This window comes from Vombatus ursinus, unplaced genomic scaffold (genome assembly GCF_900497805.2).
Source record: "Vombatus ursinus unplaced genomic scaffold, bare-nosed wombat genome assembly UNPS02014893.1, whole genome shotgun sequence".
In the NCBI taxonomy this organism is placed as follows: Eukaryota; Metazoa; Chordata; class Mammalia; order Diprotodontia; family Vombatidae; genus Vombatus; species Vombatus ursinus.
This window is the reverse complement of record NW_020954671.1, coordinates 3,210,474-3,238,116: the sequence shown is the minus strand read 5'-3', so window position 1 is coordinate 3,238,116 and position 27,643 is coordinate 3,210,474.

The window sequence follows — 27,643 nt, the reverse complement described above, 5'->3', positions numbered from 1 at the left end:
AGATGAGGAAACTGAGGCAAACAGGGTTAAGTGACTTGCCCAAGTCACATGGCTAGTAAGTATTTGAGGTCAGATTCGAATTCCCGTCTTCCTGACTCCAGTCCTGGCACTCTATCCGCTGTGCCACCTAGCTGCCCCCCACAGAAATTACTTTGTTTTCATTTTGAATGTATTTATTTGTATAAGAATTGCTTCTCCACAGTAGAATTATGTTCCTTGAGGACAAGGACTGTTTCATTCCCAGTACTTAGCACACAATAAGTGCTTTATAAATACTTATTGAATTGAATTGAATTAAGACAGGTAGGCAGATTGATAAATACTTAATCAAATGTAAAATGAGTAATAAAGCAATAATTCATCACCTTTCCCCCTATGGCAGATTCTTAGTTACTATTTGAATTGTAGAACCATTGCTCAGAAGACCTACATCAGGCACGAGATATTGGGGAGGGGAGGAGGTATCTCCTGTCATTTCCTAGCTCCTCAGCAAAGTGTATCTCCCCAAATCCTACAGCAGCTTCATCATGTAGTAAATATCCTCTGGTTGTTGGGATTTTGGCTGCTTTCTTCCAGAATATTTTACCACCAAAAGTACGATGTTACAAAAATATTTTCTCTTTACGTTCAGATTTCTTCCCATTTTGAAAAGTCCCAAAAGGGCATTTCAGGTTTCCTCAGTGCTGCCATACAATCACAGACAGCAATTAAGATTTACATGTGTTGAGCCTTTTGTTAGAAATAATCAACTGCTGGGGCAAAGACCGTAAACAATAATTAATATGTACATTCTAATGAGGTCTGAGACTTGGCCTTCAGAGAAAGCTTCTTTGTTTGCAGGCTTGGTGGACAAACTGGAGTTTATCTTAGCCATAATTAACAGGATAAATAAAACATTATGACATTAATTGTTGTGTACATTTTTAAGGGTAGCTGCACAGAGATACTGCATCTCAGTAGGTGGGTTTTTTGAAAAAATTAACTTTTAAATGATAAAATCTCTAATTTTAATTCAAAGACAATGCTAAAATAAGGCTTCTTTTCCAGGAAATTACAGTTTTTATGAGAGGCAGTGTGGCACGGTGGATAAAGAGCTGGCCTCAGAGTCAGAAAGCCTGTGGTTCAAGACTCACCTCTGATATATCCAGGCAGCATCATCACACATCACTAAATCTCTCAGTATCCCCAGGCAACTTCTCTAAGCCTATACCTTACAGAACAGGTGCTTAGATGCAAAGATGCAGGGGAGTTCTTCACTGGAAGCCATGTGTCCCTGTGAAATTGCAGGCCTCGTTTAAAAAAAAAAAAAAGTTGCGGGGCAACAAATCATCAACATACATATAAACAATTAGAATGTGTAAGTCAATTGACCTTAATCCAACCAGCCCAAAAAGCTCATCTCTCCTGTTTAGATTACACATTTGCTGGCAACTTTCTCTCCCATTCCCTAGACAAGATAGTCCTAAACTCTCTTCTCTTTTCTCTGTATCATGGGTTCATAACCTATCTAGAGTTCAACAAGTCCATATATTTGGATGGGAAAATTCACATCTTTATTTACACTAACCTCTAAGTGAAATTTAGCATTTCTCTCCATTATGAAAGTACGCAAAAAACAAGCAAACAAAAAAAAAACCTACACAGTAGTTTTAAACTTTACTAGACTGCATAATGGGTCCGTGGACACAAAAAAAAAAGTTTCATATTCCTGTTCTATACATGTATTTATATAATCATACACTTCAAGCTCATTCATTCTTCTGGCTTTGAGTATCACTTTAATTATGATGACTTGTGTAAGTAAGGTGAATTTTAATGTGTGTAAGGAGGATTTTGTTATTCCCTTTCAGATCATGGTTCCAGGATCTTAGATAATATTTCCCATAAATCGGGGCAGCGAAGTGGCACAATGGATCGAGCTCTGGCCTTGGAGTCAGGAGGACCTGAGTTCAAATCCAGTCTCAGATATATGACACAGCTGTGTGACTCTGGGCAAGTCACTTAACCCTGATTGCCTCACCAAAAAGCAAAAAAAATAAATAAATAAATTCCCACAAATTATGATTGAAAACAACTTCTGCCACGCAGTCACAGTAGAGATATAGGGGTGACACAAGGTACACCTGCATCATGGTAGGTCATGACGATATTGCTAAGGTTAACCTGTGAGCCTAATGTTGGCAAGATGCCTTCTTTGTCTGTTGCCCTATAAAGCAAGTGGGCACTGGTCAGTAAATGTGGGAACCCATTTTGGGATTTTGGTAATGCATAGAGGAATGTATGTACCTGCCTTGATTGGCCCCTACCAAGGCTTTGGAGATCTTGAAGCAGTTGTACTCCTATTCTCGCCCTCCCCTGCAAGAAGTGTGATTAGGGAATGCTGTAGGAGTTGGTGCTTCCATTATCAGCAAACTCTTTTGAGAAGACTAGACTAAAAGAAAGTAAGCTTATTTAACCCCTCTGAAGCTGTCTTCCTGTCTGACTGGATCAAAAGTGAACCTGTGCTAGAACACCTGTTAGTGTTAGGAGTCCTTCCGTGTTCTCCTGCCCAACAAATGGTGTTACCTGTGTGTTTACCTGTGAAACAACTTCCAAATCTACAAATCTCTCATTGGCTTCTTTCCCAAGCTCTAGTGCCAACCTGCAGGATACATACATATTCAATAAGTCAAAAATGGAAATCATTATGTTTCTTTCCAAAACCAGATCCTTTTCTCCACTTCTCCATCTCTCTCTGTCTATTACTCACAAGACTGGCTTTCTGCCCCGGGGCCTCTAGGCTGGTGGCTTGCCCACTGTGCTAGGGTGACCTGGCCTAGTCATGCCTGTTGTGCCCTGGGCTCGAGGGGTTAGCAGTTTGCCTGTTGCACTGGTGCTGGAGGCCTCTCAGCTGGCCTGCTGTGCCACTGGCCTGCTGAACCAGAACCAGGAGCCATCAGTTGCTGATCTGTGCTGTGGCTAATAGCCTCCTGCTGGCTGACCTGGACACCGCCTGTGCCGGTCTGCGCTCCTCTTTTACCCAAGTGAGACAGATCTTTCCTGAAGTCCTTCTAAGTTATCTTGGGCGGAAAATTGTTTCGTTCAGTTTTTTCATGGATTCTGTGGCTCCAGAATTCTTTTAGAGGCTTGATTCAACATTGTTTCTGAGGGAAATTGGGGAAAGCTCGGATAACTTCCTGTCTTCTCTCTGCCATCTTGATTTCACCCCTATCCACTGCCATTCTTGTCCTGCTAAACATCAACCCTGCCTAACCCCACCACCCCAATTTCTCTGCTGCTAATTTTCACTACAGAAAATCATAAAATCATGATTTCAGTCTGTACACATTCATGATATATAACCCCAGCTAAGCAATTCTATTCAGGTCTCATTGATTATTTCTTACCTCATATCAACTGCTTGAGACCTTTTCACTTCCTCCTCAACCCCCTAAATCCTTCTCTACCTTCTCTTCCTGTACACATTTAGATCTATTTCAGTGGGAAGATTGAAGCAAACCTGTACTAGGTTGTGACAGTAGTAATGGAGAGGAAGAAACAAGTCTGATTTGATATGATGATAGGAGTTGGATACAGAAGATGTAATAGAGGAAAGAGTTCAAGATGACTACCATTTTCCCTGGTGACCCTTCTGACACCATGGCCTCATACTTCCTTGAGCTGTGAAACTTTAATGACCTTCACCTCCTACTTTGAGTGCCCACCAGCATGATTACCCCCTAATTCTTGTCAGAACTGCTTCAAGATCTTGAATTCTGAAATCCCCATTTTCATCACAACTTCCTATCTTTCACTCTATGTTTTTTTCTCACTTTTCTAGATGACCTTTTGTACTCATTGAGACTTTGCACACTCTTCAGTTTCTCATTTCTTCCATATTCCCCCATCAGCCTTCCTTTTGCTTTACTTATCTTTCTTCCTAGCCAGAGACCAATGGTTACCCATTTCAATGACACTCTTGCTAACAACTTGCTGTGCCAGTCTTGCCAATCCCCACTGCTGATTAACCTTGCAAGAAGCTTGGGACAGTGTCCTCTGTACCTCAGGAGCAGAGTTCAACTTTTTAAAATGAGCTAAAAACAAAAAAGAGTCCTGACCATAGAAACTACTATGGCAATAGGGAAGTGCCATAGAAACTACTATGGAGAGTTCTCAGAAGAGAACGACAATGTCAAAATGCTTGCATGCAAAGCCTCAAAGGAGAATATGAATTAGTCACAAGCCTAAAAAGTCCTCTTGGAAGAGATAAAAAAGTATTTTAAAATCAAGTAAGAGTGGTAAAAGAAAAATGCGAAAAGAAATGAGAGTTATGCAAGAGAATTATGAAAAAAAGAGTCAACAGCTTGGAAAAGAAAGCACAAAAATTGGCTGAAGAAAACAACTCCATAAAAAGTAGAATTGGTCACATGGAAAAGGAGGTATAAAAGCTAACTGAAGAAAACAATTGGTTAAAAACTAGAATTGAGCAAGTGGAAGCTAGTGACTCTATGAGACATTAAGCATCAGTCAAACAAAATCAGAAGAATGAAAAAATAAGAGAAAATGTAAAATACCTCATTGGTAAAACAGCTGACCTGGAAAATAGTTCTAAGGCAGATAATTAAAGAATTATTGGTCTACCTGAAAGCCATGATAAAAAAAAAGAGCCTGGAAAGCAACTTTCAAGAAATTATCAAGGAAAACTGCTCTGGGGTCCTAGAACCAGAGGGTAAAATAGTTATCAAAAGAATCCACCGATCACCTCCTGAAAGAGATCCCAAAATGAAAACACCAAGGAATATTGTAGCAAAAAGAATTATTAGGTCAAGGATAAAATACTGCAAGTAGCCAGAAAGAAACAATTCAAATATCAAGGAGCCACAGTCAGGATTACACAGGACTTAGCAGTTTCTACATTAAAGTATAGGAGGGCTTGGAATGTGATATTCCATTAGACAAAGGAGCTTGGATTAAAATCAAGGATCAACTACCCAGCAAAATTAAGCATGATCTTTCAGGGGAGGAGATTGACATTCAATGAAATAAGGGACTTCCAAATTTTCCTGATGAAAAATCCAGAGCTGAACAGAAAATATTAATCTTCAAACAGAAGACTCAAGAGAAGTATAAAAAGGTAAACAGGAAAAGAGAAAAAAAACATGTTATTCAATAAGGTTAAACTGTTTACACTCCTACATGGGAAGATGATACTTGTAACTCTTGAGAACTGTATCCTTATTATGGCATTTAGAAGGGATTTGCATAGACAAAGGGTGTGGACATAAGCTGACTTTGATGTGATGATAAAAAAAAATAAGAGGTGAAAGAAAAAAAGATTATACTAGGAGGAGAGAAAGGGGGAAGCAGAACGGAGTAAATTATATCACATGAAGAGGGAAAGAAGGGAGGGGGTGAGCATTGCTTGAACCTTATTCTCATCAAATTTGGCTCAGAGAGGGGAATAATATACACACTCAGTTGGGTAGAGAAATTTATCCTACCTTATAGAGAAGTAGGAGGGGAAAGGAAAAAAAAGAGAAGGGGTGGGTGATAGAAGAAAGGGCAAATTGAAGAAGGTGGTGGTCATAAGCAAAATATTGGTAAGGAGGGACAGGGTGAAAGAAGAGAAAAAAGCATAAAAGGGGGGGAAACAGCATGGAGAGAAAGACACAGATAGTAATCATAACTGTGAATGTGAATGGGATGAACTCTCCCATAAAACAAAAGTGAATAGCACAGTTGATTAAAAATCAGACTCCTAAATATGTTGTTTATAAGAAGCATATTTGAAGCAGAGACACACACAGAGAGAAAAGTTAAAAGGCTGGAGCAGAATATATTATGCTTCAACTGAAGTAAAAAAAAAAAAAGCAGGGATAGCAATCCTGATCTCAGACAAAGCAAAAGCAAAAATAGATCTATTTAAAAGAGACAAGGAAGGAAACTATATCTTGCTAAAAAGGTACCATACACAATGAAGTAACATCATTATTAAACATATACGCACAAAATTGTATAGCATCCAAATTCTTAGAGGAGAAGTTAAGTGAGGTACATGAGGAAGAAGACAGCAAAACTATGCTGGTGGGTGATAGGACACCCTCCCCTTCTCTGAACTAGATAAATCTAACCACAAAATAAACAAGAAAGAAGTTAAGGAGGTGAGTAGAATTTTAGAAAATTTAGATATGATAGATCTCTGGAGAAAATTGAATGAGGATAGAAAAGAATATACCTTTTACTCAGTGGTTCATGGCACCTACACAAAAATTAACCATGTATTGGAGCATAAAAACTTCACAATCAAATGCAGAAAGGCAGAAATATTAAATGCATCTTTTTCAGATGGTGTTGCAGTAAAAATTACAAGTAATAAAGGTCCATAGAAAGATAGATTAAAAATTAATTGGAAACTAAATAATCTAATCCTAAAGAATGAGTGGGTTAAACAACAAATTATTGAACAATCAATAATTTAATCAAAAATAATGACAATAATGATACAACATACAAAATTTATGGGATGAAGCCAAAACAGTACTTAGGGGAAATTTTATATCTCTAAATGCTGAAGTTCCAACTGTCCATACCTTTTGATCCAGCAATACCACTACTAGGTCTGTATCTCAAAGAGATCATAAAAAAGGGAAAAGGACCACATGCACAAAAATATTTATAGCAACTTTTTGTGGTGGCAAAGAATTGGAAGTTAAGGGAATGCCCACTAATTGGAGAGTGGCTGAATAAGTTGTGGTATATGAATGTAGAATCCTATTGTGCTATAAGAAATGATGAGCAGGTGGAATTCAGAAAAATCCGGAAAGATTGAACGTGAACTGAAGCTGGGTGAAGTGAGCAGAATCACGAAAACATTGTACACAGTAACAGCAACATTGTGCAATAATCAGCTTTGATAGACTTCGCTCTTCTCAGCAATATAATTGTCTAAGACAATACCGAAAACCCATGATGGAAAATGTTAGCAACATCCAAAGAAAGAACTATGGAATCTGAATGCAGATCAAAACATACTATTTTCACTTTTTTTGTTTTTTTTATGACTTTTCTCTTTTGTTCTGTTTCTTCTTTCACAACATGACTAACGTGGAAATGTTTACACGATTGCACACGTATAACCTATATCAGATAGCATGCTGTCTTGGGGAAGTGGGAGGGAGAACGAAAAAATTTGAAACTCAATCATTAAAAAATGAATGTTGAAAGCTATCTTTATATGTAATTGGAAAAAATAAAATACTATTTACAAAAAAAAAAGAATGGCAGTGAATCAGATGGAGCAAGGATTTCTAGGGTGTGGGTTCCACTGAAATCCTGTATTAATAGAATTTTAGATCTGGTGGAAGACATGTTAATCTATTCTAACTTTTATTTTATAGATGAGAAAATTCAGGCCCAGAGAGAGTAAGTGACTTGCTCAAGGTCACAGATCGAGTTAGTGGTAGAGATAGGGCTAGACTTAAGTTTGCCAATTCCCAGTAGGGTGTTCTTTCCTCCTTCCTAAGTCATCAAGAAGAGATTTAATTATATTCCATAAACTATGCTTAAGAAAATAAGAAAGCAGGTGGATCACTTCAGAAAGATGAGCATCCAAACAATAGTAAAAACCAAATGCATTAATTAAAAGGTTAAATTTCATTTTTCTGGGAAAACTCACTTATTAGGATTATGGAAAGTTAACTCCAAAAATGTCTAATAACTAAGCTGTTATTATACTTCTAATTCATCATTGACTTTTGAAATTGTCAGGTTTTAATTAGGAGGCAGTTCAGTGGCATAGTGGATAGAGCCCTGGACCCAGAGTCAGAAAGACTTGAGTTTAAATTCAACTTCCAACACTTAATAGCTATGTGACCCTGGACAATTCATTTAACCTATTTGTGCCTCAGTTTTCTAATCTGTAAAATGGGGACAATAATAAGACCTACCTCTCTGGGTTGTTGGGAGGATAAAATAAGATAATATTTGTAGTTTTATAAACCTTAACGTGTCACCAAAATGCCAGTTATTATTATTAAACTGTATTGAGTTTGAGGGTTAAAGGTATTATTTTTGCCCCTAGACTTCATTCTGTTTAACAAAAGTCATAAGAAGATAAATATTACCTAGTATTTTCTCTTTTGACAATTTGTATTGATTGGTTTTTGTTTTCTTACAAAATTCTCAGAGATATTTTTTTTGAGGCAATCAGGGTTAAGTGACTTGCCTGGGGTCACACAGCTAGTAACCATCAAGAGTCCGAGGCCAAATTTGAACTCAGGTCCTCCTCACTCCAGGGTCAGTGCTCTATCCACTGCACCACCTAGCTGCCCCTGACATTTTATTCATTAAATATATTTTCAAGCAACTAGGGCTTTAACTGATAAAACATCATCATCATAACCATCACCACCACCACCATCATCGTCATCATTATCAGCATCATTATTCTTGTATGAACTTCTGGAAATAAAAGAAAAAATGTTGCTCAAGATGGTGAAAGAAGCATGAGTTGTGATCTGCATCACTGGAAGGAGTACCCACATTGAGGAGATCACAGATTTATTTAAGAAAACAGATACATTAGGCCTCAAAGACCCTCTTCTTTACACAACACCAAAATCAGTTTGTAGACCTAAATTATTCAGATCTTTTAGACAATTCAGTTTTACTCCATCTATATTTTCTATCGAAAATCACTTTAAGCCTCCCACAAAGAGTGGGAAGATGTTTGAAGAGAAGAAAATGTTCATTTAATAATATTTGCATGTCATTTGTGTGCAGGGGGGTTGAGGCAGGGGAAGGAGTTAAATAGCTAAATGTCCTTACCATCACCCCACAAGGCAGCCTTAAGGTTTGTCCACCTAGAGAACTGTAGCCCATTGGGGCCAATCTCCCTCCCCTTCTCTACTGCATGAAACAAGGTTTTTTATTCTTGGGAACTATATTTGGGACCAGTGGGACTGATTTCAAGCCAACAATGTTGTTTGAATGCTTTTGAATGTAGACTTTAGTCATAACAATGTCCTTATCTGGGTTCTTGAGGTGAGGATTTCTGTCCTTAATTTCCTCTTTTGGGATACTATCTGTTGTATTTTTTCCCAAAATGTCAGCAATTTCTAATAAATTCTTACAGAATCCTTATCTAATAAGTCCTCATATAAAAAGAAATCCTTATATACCAAATTACTTTGCCTCATCTACTCATTTCTGATTATTTTGCCATATGTTCTCAGTAGCTGCTAAAGTTCTTATATTTTTCATAAGAATTTAGGATTTAGAGATTTAGAACTGGAAAGGATCTTAAAGACTGTTGAGTCCAAACCCTTCATTTTATAGATGAGAAAACTGAGACAAAGGTATGAAGTGACTTGCCCAAAATCATATGGCTAGCGTGGCAAGCCAGCTAGAGGCACAATTGGAACTCAATTCTTCCTGACTCCACTCCCAGTGTTCTATCCACTATGTCACCTGGCTGCTTTTTTCCAGTTTCCAAATTGACCTTTTCTTCAATTTGCATCTTCTCTGTAGAAACAGTATTTATCTTCTGTTTAGTTTGGCCAGGGTTCTCCATGCAGGGTGAGGAGATGACATGGTCAAACCTACACATTGAAAAAAAATCACTGGCATCTTTGTGGGAGATGGATTAGAGTAAGAATAAAGCCAGGAGACTAATTATGACACTTTGCATAATCTAAGGGAGATGTCCTGAAGATCGAAATGAAAAGACTTGGCAACGAATTGGATGTGCAGGGTGAGTACTAAGGGGTTGAGGATTAACACCAACACTTTGAGCCCGAGTCGCTAGGAGGAAAATCAAATCAACAAATACTTACAAAGTATCTACTATATGAAGGGCAGTGTACAAGATACAAAGTTCAGATAATAAGACAATCTCTGCCTTCAAAGAGCATGAATTCTCATTGGGAGTAAGACAATGAGACAGAGACAGAGAGCGAGAGAAAGAGAGTGAGAGAGAGGGAGAGGGAGAGAGAAAGAGAGAGAGGGAGGGAGGGAGGGACAGAGAGAGAGAGAGGGAGGGAGAGGGAGAGGAAGGGAAGAAAGGAAGGAAAGAAGGAACAATAGATTATGATAAGGGCAGAGTGACAAAGAAAAATGGCATTTGAGATCTGAGGAAGAACATTACTAACTACCAGTGGGATTAGGGAAGGCTTCCTGGAGATGGTGCATTAGTCTCCAAAGTGGAGTGTGTACAAGATTATCCGTGGGAGCACAGGAAGAATCTGTTAAGTTTCTATTAATTTTTATTTTTTTTTATTTTATTTTATTTTATTTTAAATTTTATTTTTATCTAAAAGTAAGAAAAGTCAAGCTTTACTGATATTCAATATACAGAGTGGCACCAGTGTCTTCTGTTGGTCCGTGTCATAATGTCATGGTCACAGCTGCAAAAACTAGGACAAGTTGAATATTGCAGTTCTTCTATGGTCAGGCATGCTCAGAATCTGAAACGGGTGTAGCATGTATGCTCTAGCTGCATTCTTACAGGGCCAAGCCACAACTTTGCCCCCTGAGAAATATAAGGTGCCCTGAGAGGATTTGGGCATCTCCCTTTTCTGACACCATTGGCTCAAGCCCACATTAGCTGTGTTCACATTGTCAGGGGGAACCAATGACTTGCCTTCAATTCCATTTAACCACTTTCCATTGATTATCTTTCACAAAGGCTTATTTATTTCAAAGATATAGCATGACTAAACATTCAAACATCTCCCTCCCTCACAATTCCTCAGGAGCATATTCTCCCATGTGTCACCTCATTACCTGAGGAGAATAAGTTTAATTTAGTTCTAACACAGTAGCATTCCCACCAAGTTCACATCCAGAGACAGCAGTGCTTAGGTGGGCATCTTTGTTAATCAACTTATATAGAGCAGCCCATAGTATATTCAATAGCAATTTACTGTGGACTATCAGGTTTGGAATTATGGACAAAGTAATACAGAGTGGTTTAAAGTACATCATGTGATCAAGGGGAAATGATGTCTTATAGAGAACCAGACCCCTGGAAAGGAACCAAAGGGCCAAGTGAGACTAACAGGGGAGAAAGAGAAACTGAGACTGGGACTATGAACTGAGAAGTCAAAACATGGATGTGTTAGTTACAGGATGAACCAGGATAAGTGGCAGCTAGCTGGCTCATTGGATAGAGCGCTGGTCTTGGAATCAGGCCTCAGACACTTCCTAGTTGTGTGACTCTGGCAAGTCACTTAATCCTGTTTGCCTCAGTTTCCTCATCTGTGAAATGAAGGGGAGAAGGAAATGGCAAACCACTCCAGTATCTTTGCCAAGAAAACCCAAGATGGTGTCATGAAGAGTCAGATAGGACTGAAACAACTGAACAATAACAAAAGAATCGTGATGAGGGCTCTTGTATTTTGAAGTGCTCAATCTTGCATGCCCAAATCTTTGTGGTCTAGAGGCTATTCTCATGCTCAAGCACTGCCCCCACTCACCGGTTTCCAATGATTCTCGGCACATACACCAAAGATGGGACCTAGACATACACCTCTTCTGAGAGTCACTAGTGGCTATCTTTACAGAGAACCTGCCTCACTGCAAACATTTTGGCAATTGTGCAGCTTCTCCTTGTACTTATATCACATCCTGGCTCATCAGAAAGAAAGAGGATGGGGGCAGCTAGGTGGCACAGTGGATAGAGCACCGGCCCTAAAGTCAAGAGGACCTGAGTTTAAATCCAGCCTCAGACCAAACACTTGACACTTACTAGCTGTGTGACTTTGGGCAAGTCACTTAATCCCAATTGCCTTTAAAAAAAAAAAGTCTCAGGGGCAGCTAGGTGGTGCAGTGGATAGAGCACCAGCCCTGGAGTCAGGAGGACCTGAGTTCAAATCTGGCCTCAGAAACATAACACTTACTAGCTGTGTGACCCTGGGCAAGTCACTTAACCCCATTGCCTAGCGAAAGAAAGAAAGAAAGAAAGAAAGAAAGAAAGAAAGAAAGAAAGAAAAGAAAGAAAGAAAGAAAGAAAGAGGATGGAACATTGGCATGTCATTTCAAAAGCTACCAAACTCTGGCATAGATAGTTGAATGAGATTACGTGACAAGACCACAGTGCTGTGGGAAACCACTGATGGTAAGGTTTCTAAATCTTAGTTCCTACATACGACCTAGACTACAGGGTCAAACATACCACCAGTAGGCCACCTCAATACTTTGAGTACTGCCTGAATCAGATTGTAGTGTAATTAAGAAATACTTAACAAAATTAGTAAAAATACAATAGAACATAGATAAAGTTAATATGTGTGTGTGCTTATAGGGATCCTTATTCACCACTTAGTTGCTCTATTTCTATTTCTAGTTTGACATCACTGACACTAGTCAATTCACACCTCTGGATGGTGATGGGTTTCTTCTCCAGCTCAACTTCTCCTTTGTAATAAGAAAGTAGTGGCATCCATACTTCCCTTGACGATGAACCGGTTAACATTTGTAGAGCATATGAAAGATGAAAGACATCCTAATGGCAGCACTATGTAAGCATCCTGTGATGCTTTTCATCTCCAGAGCACTTCACTCATGTTTGCAGAGTATTATCTACCCATTTCCAATGCAAACATCCATCTCATTACATGGGAATTCTAATCTCAATTGATTATGTCATCTAAAAAACATTCATTTTCCAGACAAATTGACATTATGCATAATCTAATCAAGTAATTAAAACCCCACAGATTAAAGAATTGAACTCAATGGTTTCTTAGAAAAAGTGACACGATATAGTTCTGATTTTTTTAACTAGTTTCTAGAAAGTAGTCTTTAAGTATAGACAAGGAAAGACGGAAGGGAGGAAAGAAGGAAGGAAGGAAGGAGAGAAGGGAGGGAGGAAATAAGTATTTAAGTTTCTACTGTGTTCCAAATTCAGTCTTAAGTGCTTCATAAATATTATTTCATTTGATCCCTATGACAACCCTGGGAGGTAGGTGCTATAACTTACTAGATATGAATTGTATGATCCAAGACAATACCAAAGGACTCATGATGAAAAATGCTATTTGCCTCCAGAGAAAGAACTGATGTTGTTAGAATACAGACTGAAGCATTTCATACAGACCAAATATTATCTTTCTTTCTTTCTCCCTTTTTTCCTTCCTTTCTCCCTTTCTTTTTTCTTTCTCCTTTTCTTTCTTCCTTTCTTTTTCTTTTTCTTCCTTCCTTTCTCTTTTTCTTTCTTTCTTTCCTTCCTTCCCTTCTTTTTTTCTTTCTATGAGTTTTTTCCCACAAAATGACTAATATGGACATGTGTTTTACATGATTGCACATATATAACCTATATCAGATCACTTACCATCTCAGGGATAAGGGCAGGGAGGGAAGGAGGGATAGAATTTGGAACTCAAAACTTTTTTTAAAAGAATACTAAGAATTGTTTTTACATGTAGTTGGGGAGGAAATAAAATATTATTTAGAATGGGGGAAGATATGAATTATGTATCATTGAAGAAAAACTGCTTTAACTAAATATCATTACTTTAAAATTTAGCCACATGTATTAGGAGACATCAGGTCTTATGTCCTTTCCCACTTAGAGAACTGTTCTTGTTGTTTTTGTTTAGTCATTCCGTTGTGTCTAACTCTTTATGATCCATTTGGAGTTTTCTTGGCAAAGGTACTAAAGTGGTTTGCCATTTCCTTTTCCAGCTCATTTTACAGATGAGGAAACTGAAGCAAAGTGAAGTGACTTTCCCAGGGTCACACAGCAAGTAAGTGTCTGAGGCCAGATTGGAACTCAGGAAAATGAATCTTTCTGACTTCAGACCCAGCACTGGATGGGGCAATCTATAGGGGCTATACTTTGTAAACACTCAGAATCACTGAATTATCTAAGGAACTCCAGTACCACCTTATTTATTAGTCCTATAGGAAGGTAACATTTTGAGTGAGACACATTGCTAAATGGTCAGGAACTCAGCAATACATTCAGTTAAATAGAAACTCAGCATGTCCAGGATCTACAGCTATCCTTTCTACTTCCAAAGTTTCCACAATCCACAAGCCTAAATTTAATAAACAAATCTGTATCCAATTATAAAAGAAATGCTGCAGCTCTCCTTTTTCCTACTATATGTGTCAGAAACTTGAATGATTTACAAATGGGAAATAGTTTGTGTCAGCTAATTATTTTGTACCTGATTTTGGAAGACTGAGAAGTGGCTTTTACAAACATCCCTTTGCCTACTTCCTCCTTGCCCTTCCCCCTCAAACCTAAATGCAGGGATTCCCCCTTGGGATTTCCATAGAAACTGGACCATCTGGATTATCCCACTGACAGAAAGCCAGTAATTGATGCCAGCCGTGAACATTACATTTTCCTAAATTGCCCTGATTCTAGAAAAGCCAGGCCATTCTTGCAAATAATACTCTGGTTTATAAAATCAAAGTGTTACAAATTTAGAAAGGACCCTAAATGTCATCCAATCAAAGCCTTTTCTAAAGCATGAATTTCAACTATAATATTCCAATAAATAATTATCCAGCTACCACTTGAATACTTGCAGTGATGGGAAACTCATTATACCCAAGATAGCTGTTGTGGACTTGTGGTAGTGTGGACACAGCCAAGGAAGGTACGAGACAAGGCTGGGAGAGAGGCATTTGGCAGACCCAGCAAAAGCCTATCTTCCTATCTGTCTTTGGGGAAACCTAGAAAATAAGAAAAGGAATCTGAACCAAGAAATCAAGAAACCTAATAGTCAACCTCACCAAAAAGCCAGATTTAGACTCCAGTACTGCTAGTAATTTGTAATTAGCTCAGCATTCCATGGTCTTCAGAGAGATCTTACAAACTAGTGGTCCTGATACCAATGCTTTTTTACTTGGTACCTGTGTGGCCCATAAAGCAATCCATCTCGTTCTGGGACAGCTCTAATTGTTAGGCAGTTCCAATATGGGGAGTATCTCCCAATGTCACTTAGTAGAGGGGTACACGGTGGAGGAAGGTATAAATAATCTCAGTCCAGCTAACCTGAAGAAGTCATTAGTGTCAGGTCAGGTGATAAATGAGATCAACCAGAATACCTAGTTATACTTATTATCACTGCAATGACTTGCTCAAGACTGTATTGTAACCACTTATAAAAATGTGAGAAGTTCCTGGAAATTCTAGCCTGTTGGTACGTGTTACATGGGTCAGCCATTTGGTAAAGTGGATAGAGTGTCTGGTCTGGAGTCAGAAAGACATCTTCCTGAGTTCAAATCTAGTCTCACACATTTACTAGCTGTGTGACTCTGGAAAAGTCACTTCACCCTGTTTGCTTCGGTTTTCTCATCTGTAAAATGAACTAGAGAAGGAAATGGCAAAACACTCCAGTACCTTTGGCAAGAAAATCCCAAATGAGGTTTTCACAGAGTTGGACACAACTAAAAACAAATGACTGAACAACATGTATAATGAGGAGGCTGTAAGTATGACTTGCTTTAACTCTGTGACACTTGAGGACTCTAGCATTCTTGTGGGGTCTGTATTGATTACTTTGATGGATCTGTGATCTCATCCATGAGGGAGAGTGCAATAGTACAGATTTCGACTCCTTGTCTGTATCTTCCTACCACTCGTCTTCGGGGAACCACTCAAATTCCTGGAAGCTTTTCTCTAGATATCTCCACATAATATGGGTACCAATGTAGTAAGTGTGCTGTCTGTTATCCTTCACTCTCACTGGCCTATCTCCTTTTCTGGTCATCCACCTCTTTGATGTGTTACATCATCTTTGACACATATATCTCTTTAACACTGTTTATGGTGTGCAATTCTTTGTAATATGAGAGAGCTTTTTTACTCCCACCTCTCCATCACCTTTCAAGAGATTCACAACTTTAATCCTTTGAAGACTGTATACCATCCAATACAATCCAGCCTCCTCTCTTGCTCCTGTACTCAAATCTGAGCCTTAATCATTGTTCATCTTCTACAAGAGACATTTTCTTTCCTCCTCACAACACTGCTAGTGCCCCCACACTCAAATACACTGTTAGTACCTTCCTTAGATTATCTCCCATTTATAACGAAGCGGTTGAATACCCCGTTTGGCTACAGTCTCAGCCCCCAGGATGTATGTATGCCAAAGCTTAACTGACCCAAAAACCGGACATCACCCCTCTCCCCAGCGATTTATTTGCCATGGCACAATGTTGAGTTTCCTGGATTCCTTGCGCTGCCCCCATTCCTTATTTAGCAATTCAAAGAATACCTTGATTTGAATGGTCTAGGGGTGTCAAACTCAAACCACTGAAGACTACATAAAGACTTAGAAAACCACAAATTAACATCGTCTGTGTTGTATTGTATTTATTTATTTTATGAAATATTTCCCAATTACATTTTAATCTGGTTCTGGCCACACTAGGAAGTTTTTTTTTAATTTAATATTTTATTTTTCTCCAATTACATGTAAAACCAATTTTAACATTCATTTTAAAATTTTTTGAGTTCCAAATTCTCTCCTGTCCTTTCATCCCCTCCCCCAATGAGAAGGCAAACAATTTGCATAGGTTATATGTGTGCAGTCATGCAAAACATATTTCTGTTAGTCATGTTGTGAAAGAAAACACAGATTAAAAAAAAAAGAAAAGTAAAGAAAGTAAAACAAAAGTATGCTTCGATCTGCATTCAGACTCCTTCAGTTATTTCTCTGATAGCATTTTTTGTAATAAGTGCTTCAGAATTATCTTGGATCATTGTATTACGGAGAATAGCTAAGTCATTTGCAGTTGATCCTCATACAACATTGCTGTTACCATATACAATGTTCTTGGTTCTGCTCATTTCATTTTGCATCAGTTCCTGTATGTCTTTTTAGGCTTTTCTAAGAGCATCCTGCTCATCATTTCTTATAGCACAATAGTATTCCATCACAATCATGTACAACAGCTTGTTTGGCCATTCCCTAATTGATGGGCAGCCCCTCAATTTCCAATTCTTTGCCACCGCATAAAGAGCTGTTATACTTTTGAACATATAGGTTCTAAACTTTTTGGTTTTTTATCTCTTTGGGATATAGACCTAATATGCACTAGGGAGTTTTGCAAGCCAAACCACTCACCTGTGGACCCCAAGTTTGACATCTCTGGGACTATCCCACTGCCTTGTCTCACTGGTGCCATGTCATCCCTTTGTCTAAAATTCCATATGAACCTGAGCCCTGAGTGGCTTGGGGGAGGCAGATGAGAGTGTGCATGTCCAAACTACTAGCCTGTCTGTGGAGTTAGGGACAGTGAAGGCCACACCCCTATCCTGCTCTCTATTAAACTCTGTCCTCCTTCCATAATGTCTTTTCCTGGACAGCAGTGTCACTTTGGGCAAAACAGAGTTCCCTCTTCTTTTGCACTGCAATACATCTTGTTTTTACAGCTTTTTGAATGTGAGCTCCTTGAGGGCAGAGACCCTATTTTTGCCTTTCTTTGTATCTCAGTTCTTAGTGTAGTGCCTGGTACATAGTAAGTGTTTAAGAAATTCTGTTGTCTGTTGTTGACTGCTAACTGACTGACAAACATCTTTATAACTATAAAAGTGAATGGAATAAACTTACCCATAAAATAAGAGGATAGCAGACTAGACTGAAATCCAAATCCAACAATACTTTGTTATGAGAAATGTAAAGATTCTTGAAATATAAAGACTCAGACAGAGTTAAAAGAAGGGACTAAAACAAAATATTTTGTGCATGAGCTGAACTCAAAAAACTAGGGGTAGTAATCATGATCTCAGACAAGGTTACAGCAAAAAAAAAATACACTTGATAAAAAGAGATAAATAGGGAAACTACATTAAGCCTATAATGCAATATAGCTAATATAAGGTAACATTGGTAATAATTTAACAACAATATTAACACATATGTACCAAATGTCATTGTACCTAAGTACTTAAAGGAAAAGTAGAACAAATTATGGAGGAAAGAAGATAGTAAAGTCATGATAATGTAGGGTCTCAATGAACCCTATTCAGAGTGAGACAAATATAACCATACTAAGAACAAGAACATAGTTAAAGATTTGAACCAAATTTTAGAAAAGTTAAATATGATCTCTGGTGATTACTGAATGGGAATTGAAAGGAATAAACATATATATGATATATAAAATATATTTCCTGTGAATGACACCTTTAAGGCATAAATACCTCAAAAACTGTTGAGGAAAAGCAGAAATATCATACAAATTCTTTATTGATCAACAAATGCAACAAAAATTATAATCAATTAATGGCCATGAAGAAAGAATAAAAACTAATTGGAGATGAAATTACTCAATCCTAAAGAATCAATGAGTCAAAGAACAAATTATAGAAACTATAGATAATTTCACAAAAGAAAATTACAACAATGAGCTAACATACCAAAATTGGAAAGGGGGAGGTACATCCTAAGAAGAACTCAGGGAAATTTTTGTATATCTAAACATTTGCATCAACAAAAGAGAAAAAAATAAATGAATGAATAATGCATGCAACCAAATGAACTAGAAAAGCAACACATTTCATCCCTCCCCCAATCAATTGTCAAAATAGAAATTCTGAAAATCATAGAAGAGATGAACAAAATTATAAAAACACATTTAATTAGGTAGCCAGAAGAAAAAGAAAAGGAAACCAAATTGCCAAAGTCAAAAAGGGAAAAGGGAAATTCACAACAAATGAAGAAGGCTTAAAGAAAATTATTTTAAAACTATTTTGCCCAATTATATACTAATAAATTTGACAACAAATTAAATTTATAAGGAACTCATTTAAATACATAATTATAAGATTATAAGTAGATAAATGGTTATAGGATATGGAATGGTAGTTCTCAAAGGAAAAACTCTAAGCTATTAATAGCCATCTGGAGAAAAAAATATGTGAAATGCAAATGAAAACAACTCTGAGGTTCTATCACATATCCTCTAGATCGACAGAAAAGGAAAATGACAACTGGTAGAGGAGCTGGAAAACAGACTCATTGGTATACTGCTGATGGAGCTTTACATTGGTCTAACCATTCTGGAAAGCAATTTGGAACTCTACCCAAAAAGCTTCTAAACTACCTTTTGGCCCTCCAATTCTAGGTCATGTCCAAAGAGCACAAAGAAAGTGGGAAAGGAACGGTATTTTAAAAAAATATTTACAGCAGCTTACTTTGTAATGGCACAGAACTAGGAAACTAAGGGGGTTCCTTTATATATCAACAAGTTATGATATATGAATGAAATTGAATATCTCACTATAAAAAATGACAAAAGGTGTAATTTCAGACAAATTTTGGAAGTCTTGTATAAACTGATACAGAGTTAAGTGAGCAGACCCAGAAGAAAACATTTTAAAGAAAAATAACTTTAAATGACTTAATCAACCAACAAGTATTTTAAAGTGCCCAGGAAGTGTGACGAACCTTGCTTAAACTAGGAATACAATTACAAAGAGTAAAATAATCCCTTCTCCTGAGGAACTTATATTTGGATGAGAGAGATAACAAGTAATGTATAAGTATGTATGCTGTATACATAATAAATATAAAGGGAGTAAGTACAAAGTAGTCAAATACAAAGTAGTTTAGGAGGGAGGACACTAGCATTTGGGGAAGGAATCAGGACAGGCTTCATGTCTTAAACGGTGCTTGACTCAGTCTTAAAGGAAGAGAGGGCTCTGTGAAGTGAAGGAAAGGAGGACGTTCCAGAGATTTGTGAGAAAGTCGGTGCAAAAAGGCTCAGTGACAAGAGATGAAGTTTCCTGTGTTAGGAACAAAAAGAAAGGCAATTTGGCTGATTTTCAGAATAAGAAAGGGAGAGTCATGTACAACAAGGCTGGAAAAATACACTGGAGCCAGGACGTGAAGGGGTTAAAGAGCTACACAAAGGAGTTTATATTTTATCCTAGAGGAGCTGATTGAGTAGGGTAGTGACTTGGTCAGATCTGAGAATAAAGAAAATCCCTTTGACAGTAATATGTAAAGTAAACTGGTGTGGTGAGAGACTTGAAGTGGGGACTCTAATCAGGAGGTTGCTGCAATAATCCAAGTGAAAGGTGATAAGGGCTTACTCTAATTTGGTAATGATGTGAGCAAGGGAAGGGGTCAGATGTGGGAGATGTGGAAGCTGAGACAGTAAGATATGGCTACTAATTGGATATGTGGGGGGAGGGAGAGTGAGGAATTGAGGAGAATTATAAATTTACAAGACAAATTTATAAATATACATATAATTCATTTATTATATATTTATACATTAATGTATATTATGTTTCTATATATTATATATTAATTAGTACAATTATATGTATATAATTTATAAATAATTATAAACCCATAAGACTGGAAGAGTGGTAGTGCCTTTGACTAGAATGGGGAAGTTTAGAAGAGTGGAAGATTTGAGAGGTAATGGGTTTCCATTTGGACATCCTGAGTTGGATATGTCTCCAGGACATCCAGTTCTAAAAGTCCAATGGGCAATTGGTGAGGAGGAATGGAAATTGAGAGGAAAGACTAGGACTGAATACATAGATCTGTGAGTTATCTGCGTAAAGATGAGAATTAAACCCATAGGAACTGATGAGAGAGTGTGGGGGGAAAAGAGACAACTTAATAACTCTGATCAATACAATGATCAATCATGGTTTCATAAGAACAATGATAAAGCATGCTCTCTACCTCCTGACAGAGACGTGATGAAAGTTGCGGAATTAAACATGCCTTTTTTTTATTTGGCCAATGTGGCGATTTAATTTGCTTGACTATGCATATCTAATAATAAAGCTTTTTTTTTTCTCATTCACTGGGGGAGGAAGAAATGTAGGAAAGAGTACTAGCAATGGAGTTGCCAAAAGGATTTTTTAAAATGCAAAGAAAAGAGAGTAATGAAGCACTCTAAAAATGCATAGAAGAGAAGAGAACAAAGGTCAGTAGGAAACACAGACAAGCAGGACAGCTTTGGAGATAACATGTTGAATTTATTATATGCATAAAGAGAAAAGCAAGCTGTTCATGATACAGATTCCTGGGGTTTTTTAGTCTTCTTTTTCTGTTCTGCTTTGTATATGGGAATAATAATTTATTTAGTATTAAGTTCAAAAAATTTGTTTTAATTATGTGAGGTAGTTAGGTGGTATGGTGGATAGAACACTGGACTTGAATTAAAAAAAAATCTGAGTTCAAGTCCTGCCTCAGACAAATATCAGCTGTTACGCTAAGCAAGTCATAATCTCTCATCCTCAATTTTCTCATCTTTTAGATGAGGATAACCTAATTCACAGAGTTACTATGAGGATCAAATGAAATAATGTATGTGAAGTGCTTTGTAGACCTTAAAGTACTACTAAATATTAGCTATTATAAAAATTCAAGATTCCCTGAAATATATGACAGAAATAACCTTGTTCAGTGACCTTTGGGTCTAAACTTCAGGTGAGGCATAAGACAGCAAGCTGTACTCTGACCAAAGGTGCTTGCCACTGTGAGACAGGAGATCCAGCATGAAAACCAAGCTGAAGAAGGATTTCCTACGGATGGTAAGGTCCTCCAGATGTTCCTATTTATGGATGATATTGCGGTGATTGCATCAAGCTACAGGACATTGCAAAGCCTCATGGAAGAGGTGTGTAACCACTCAGAGAAGTTTGGCCTGACCATCCACACAGGAAATCCAAATGGATGAAGGCTGTCTATTGCCCAGATTTCAATAGGCATTTGGATGGATAACCTAGAGAATGTGTCCATCTAATATGTATATCTTGGACAGACAGTAGAGATGGATGAATTGGGCCCAGAGTTAAACAAGATGAAAAGAGGAGGCCTTTGGAAAATTGCAAAGCTTCTTTAATGACCCCAACCTTCTCATGAAAACAATGGGCTGTCTTTTAATAGTCTAGTCAATAAACATTTATTAAGCACCTACCATATGCCGAGCATTGTGGTAGCTCTGGGGATACCAAAAAAAAAAAAAAAAAAAAAAAAAAAAAAGCAAAAGATGGTTCCTGCTCTGAAGGAGCTCAGTCTAAAGTGGAAGACAGTCTGTAAACAACCACATACAAACAAGAAATATACAGGATAAATTAGAGATAATCTTTGGGGTGGGAGGGTGAGGAGAGGGGTTGTACTAGCATAAAGCAGAATTAGCAAAGGATTTTTGTAAAAGTTGGGATTTTTAGCTGAGTCTTAAAGGAAGCCAGGAAACAAGGATGTTCTGTTCTTTGTTCTGTACTCTCTAAAACTTATAAAAGAGAATTGTCCCCTTCATTTAGAGTCTTAGCTCACTGGGGAAGCTGAGATCTTACTTATTGTTAAATTTATGCTTTACTAATAAATTGATTGTGCTTAGAACTTTGTGCCTCTGTTTACCATATTTAACTATTACAAGAAGTGACGTGGTCAGATCTATCCTTTAAAAAAAAATCTTGGCAGGTAAGTGGAGAGTGAATTGGAGCGATGAGATACTTCAGTAAGGGAGACTAGTTGGAAGGTTATTATGTTCTGGCTTATATGGCTGCCTGAGCAGAGGCAGGCAGATCAGCTAACTCCATGCCTACTCCAGCAAAATTTTAAAATCACACCAGGATAAATAATGTTCCACAAATCAATGGATTTGTTCCTCTCCAGAACTGTACCCAAAATCAGCCAGAAGTCCCCAGGCGATAGGTAATGAGGCCACCAACAAAGTCATAACACACTCAGGCAGCTGCAACATGACCAGAGATTGGCGAGAAATAGATGTAGCCTGCAATTCTCTCTATCCAGAGGCACAAAGAATGGAGTGTTCCCCCAGAGCCTGAAAGTGATCTAAAACCTACCTCAGGGACCTTGGAAGTTATCAGGAACAACACTGATCAGTACAGGCTAGGCCAGGGGTGGGGAACCTGCAGCCTCGAGTCATATGTGGCTCTCTAGGTCTTCAAGTGCGTCCCTTTGACTGAATCCAAACTTCGCAGAACAAATTCCCTTAATAAAAGGATTCATTCTGTAAAACTTGGACTCAGTCAAAAGGCCGCATCCAAGGTCCTAGAAGGCTACGTGTGGCCCCTGGCATTGCTCAGATCGGGGCACCCTAGGGCCCTGAAATCCCTAGCACTCTGTCTTGAAGCATCATAGAGGATCCTGAAGGTCCAGCTCTGAACCTCAAAGATGCAGGAGGGCCTGGCCTCAGGAAGTCGAGGTCAATGCAGGAATCCAGATGACCAAGATTAAGAGGAAGCAAGGACCATTGCCCCACCCCAAAGTGGAGCAGGGGAGGAATGTGGCCTTGGCATAAAGCCCCAGTTCAGGAATTGAGGCTAGAGAAGTGAGTAAACAGGGTTAAGGACCATAAGGCATAAAAATGGAATGGAATGGAATGACAAAATATTATGATCAGATAAAGTAATTTCAGAGTTTGGAATAAGGAAGTGGGATGCTTGTGGGTGATGGTAAGAGGGTACAATCATCTCTGTTTATAGCAAAGGTGGCATAGAGAAGTAGGTCATGGAAACTGATTAGGTTAAAAATTGGGAAGTTGGAGTATTTGAGGATATATCAATATGTACATCAAAGTCCTCTAGTAGGAGATCAAGAGATGGAGAAGAGAGAAATAGGTACTTAACTCACTGAGGAAAGAAAGAAGGACAATGTACAGGGGATTGAGAGAGAACAGTCATCAGGATCCAGACAGGGTGATAAAGAAGAGAGGATGCTTAGCGAAGGTGGAAGGAGGAGAACCTGTAAGAGGCAAGGGGGAGAAAGGAGTATTCCTACCCCAAGACTTCCCTACCCTAGGCAGTGAATCAGAGGGTGTTAAGAGAAAATGTAACCAGCACAGGAAGGGGTAGTGACAGCTGGCTGTCATTGGGAGGGATTTTTCTCCCTCATCTATCTAACCCCAGCAACTATGACAGCTATGAAGATACAGCATCAAGAATATGTGCTTGCCTAGGACAGCTGAACTCCAAGACCCTGGCTACCTCTTTTTTTTGTGTTTCTTTCTCTAATTGCAGGTTACTTGGGCACTTCCAGCCTTGGAGGCTACCTCATGACTTCAGGAGGCCAGGAGTTGATGAGTTGGTGCTGGCTGCCCAGCAGAAGGTACCTCCTGCTTGTCCTCTTGGAAGAGAAGGAGCACCTCTTCCAGGAGGAGACTATGTCTAAAAGAACTAAGAAAGCCCAGACCATGCCCTGGCTGGCCAAAAGATCTGGACCTGGTGAACTGCTAGGATAGTACAGATCTAAGGCAAATGTTCAGCAAGCCCACAAAGTGACTTCACCTTTTTGGGATAGTATAACTATTGTGATGGCTTATGGTTCTTTGTTTTAAGTATTTGTGTTTTGTGTTTTAAGCATCTTCTTTGTTGTGGAGAAAATAAATAGCTAACTTATGTCTGATAACTACTTTGTTACATTGAATACCTTTTCTAGAAGTGACTGATATGTTTCAGAGGAGACTCTAGGCATGAAACTCACCTAAGTTTTGTTCTAGAGATTTTTTCCAGAACTTTGAGATGGGTGTATAATGAGTCAGAGAGAGAAATGAGAAAAGCCTGATTCCACTCTTTTAGTGAGCAGGATCCCTTTCCCCAAGACTAAACCCAATCCACCCAACTTTAAAGTCTAGCCACTTTTATGGGAAGCACTATTCACCTCACTCCATGATTTGCTGCCACCACCCCCAGTTCCTGTGTAATAATAAACCTCCTTAACAAAGTAAACTTTCCAGTTCTCTAACAATAATGGAGCTAAGAAAATACTTTTTATACGACAGTAGCATTTCACAAAACAAAATTCAATTCAACATTCATAGAACATTTAAAGAAGATGAAAACCTCTTTTATCTCTTTACTATGTAATAGTTTTTTTTAAAAAAATCTAAAACATAGGTGAATTTACTTGGTAAATTTCACCTTATTGCTATGTATTCCTCCCTCCCCAAAAATGTAAAGAATATAAAATCAAATTCCAGACTTAAACATTACATGAATGAATATATCAGTACTCTGTTACTATATCTCTAAAAATATTGTACCATTTTTTTCTGACAGTCTCAATACTATAACTTCTATAGATATTATTTTTGACAGTCATCAAGATAGTTATTTCTATCAACTTTGGTGATACTCCTTCTACATACTGCCTGAACTGGTTTATCTTTGTTAAGGATTTATTTTGCCAGGTTATGCATTCTTAAAGAACAGATGTACTGACCCTAGATAGCATCATTCAACAGTGAAATGTCCCCATTCTGAACTGATTACCTTGTCATGATTGAAAGAAATCTAGTTCAAAAACAGGTTGCTAAATGCATATTTTAGAACTTAACACATCATTAAAAATTATCAGCGATCTCATAACGCACTTTGGTCAATATTTAAAACTGGAGTTTATTAAAATAACAGTGAGCCTCAGTTCAATGTGTATTGTACTGTATAAAAAAAACCTTCATTTTTTTCTTCAAAACTCCAATGAGTGGGACTTTTCAGTAGAGAATCAAGAGAACGATATGGGAACCAAAAATACTACATCAGGAAGATCATAATAGCAGCTCTATCTTTTGCCTTCTCTGCTGAAAGTCCTGGGATGTTTGGAGGAGGAAGAGGAAGAAAAGGAGGAGGAGAGGAGGAAGGGGAGAAGGAGGAGGAGGAGAACAAGGAGGAAGAGAAGAAGAAGAAGAAGAAGAAGAAGAAGAAGAAGAAATCTTATACTTGAGTTAAAAAATTAGTTTTACAATGGAAATATTGCAAACTAGAAATAAATCTGAAAAAGATCTGGAGGCTTTTAGAGGATCACAAAGTTACATAAGATTATAGTATGGATAGAACAATAGACTTGCAGTTGGAAAGACCTAGTTCAAATCCTGCTTCAGACACATAGTAGTTATGCGACTCTGGGGAAGTCATTTAACTTCTCTCTGCTTCAGTTTCTTCTTCTGTAAAATGAAGAGAATAACAGTACCTGTTTTACATGGTTGGTATGAGGATGAAATGAAATAATATATGTAAGGTGTTTTATAATTCTTAAAACACTAAATAAATGTTAGCTATTAGTTTCTTGGGATACATTAAGAGGAGCAAAGAAATAGGGGGGTGGTGGTTCTAATGTACTATGCCCTGGTCAGACCACATCTGGACTCTTATGTTCAGTTCTGGGCTCCACGTTTTAGGAAAGACAAGGCAAAGCTGGAGAGCACCCAGAGAAAGTTAGCCAGGATGATAGATGTCTTCGACTTTGTGCAACATGAGGATAGAATGAAGATACTGAGTATGTTTAGCATGGAAAAGAGAAAATTCCAGAGAATCTAATAACTGTCCTCAAATATTTGAAGGATTGTCATGTTTGTTTTCCAGCCCAGCCCTTGTTGCCACCATCCAGGAGAACCACAATTATGGAGAATGGGCTGGCTATACCACCACTACTGATAGCAACTGTGGACCAACTGCAACCAATGGGAAGGTGAACCCAAAAGCCCTGGAAAAATAGTACTTCTTCCCAAAAAACTACTGGGACTACTTCCATGTGGCCCCTTGAGTATCACCCAACCTTTCTGAAGACCAGATCCAGTAACTTCCTCTGCAGGTGCTCTAGATTAAGGCTCTCAGCAGCCACAGCTCCTAAAGACCCAGAAAATAAAATTCTCACCACTAATGTCTCACCACTAAAGAAACCAGATTCATGAGTTCTGGAGAGGAAACTCCCTCTACAAATACAAGTTTGTAACTTTTCTGAAACTTATCATTTTAGTTGCCCAAATCATTAATAGGTTAAATTAATAGGTTCAGGGTCACAAAGTCAGCTGGTGTCAGAGTGGGACCTGAACCCAAGTCTATCAGCTTTTAGTTTGGCCCTCTATCCACTACAATATGCTGCCTCTCAAACTCCTTGGCAACATCTAATGGGTCAACAGATATGGTTTTATCACTGGAAATGACACTAAGGAAGAAGCATTACCATCTGCTCAGTTGCTAACCCATAAGGCCTATGGGACGTTTCAATCTGACTTCCAGTTGAAATATCAGTCAGTTAGTCAGTTAACACACATTTATTAAGCACTTACTATGTGCCAGGCACTGTGCTAAGTACTGGGGAAACAAAATATGTTTTACCTTCCCCCCAACAGAATGTGAGCTCCTTGAGAGCAGACATTATCTTTTCTATTTGTACCTCCAAAGCTTGGTACAGTGTTTTGCATAAAGTATAACTTAATAAATACTTTATCATTCATTCATTCATTTATTCACTGTCTCTAGAAGTCAGAGTTTAGGAAAGGGATAGAAGCTGCAAAAGGCAAATTTAGGATGGAGGCCAGGAAAACCTTCTTAACAATTAGAGTTCTCTAAAGGTGGAATGAGCTGCCTGAGGGAAGGAGGGGGTTCCCTTCCCTGGAGTTCTTCAAGAAAGGCTCAGACACTTGCTTGATGAGTATGTTATAAGATGGGCTTGTTTTTCTTGTAAAGGCTGGATTAAAGGTTGCTGAGTTCCTTTACAACTCTGAAATTCTTATATTCTGTGATTTCACCTCCATCATAGACATATTAACATGTAGAAAACCCTCTCATGAATAAGCTGTGTGTTTTTCACACCATTTAGCATATGTCATATTTTAAAATCACATTTTAAAAGCAGTTAAAGAATTCATTGAATTGATTCTTTGATCAAGCCTTTAAGCAATAGGCTAAAGGTAGGGGAAAAAATTCTTA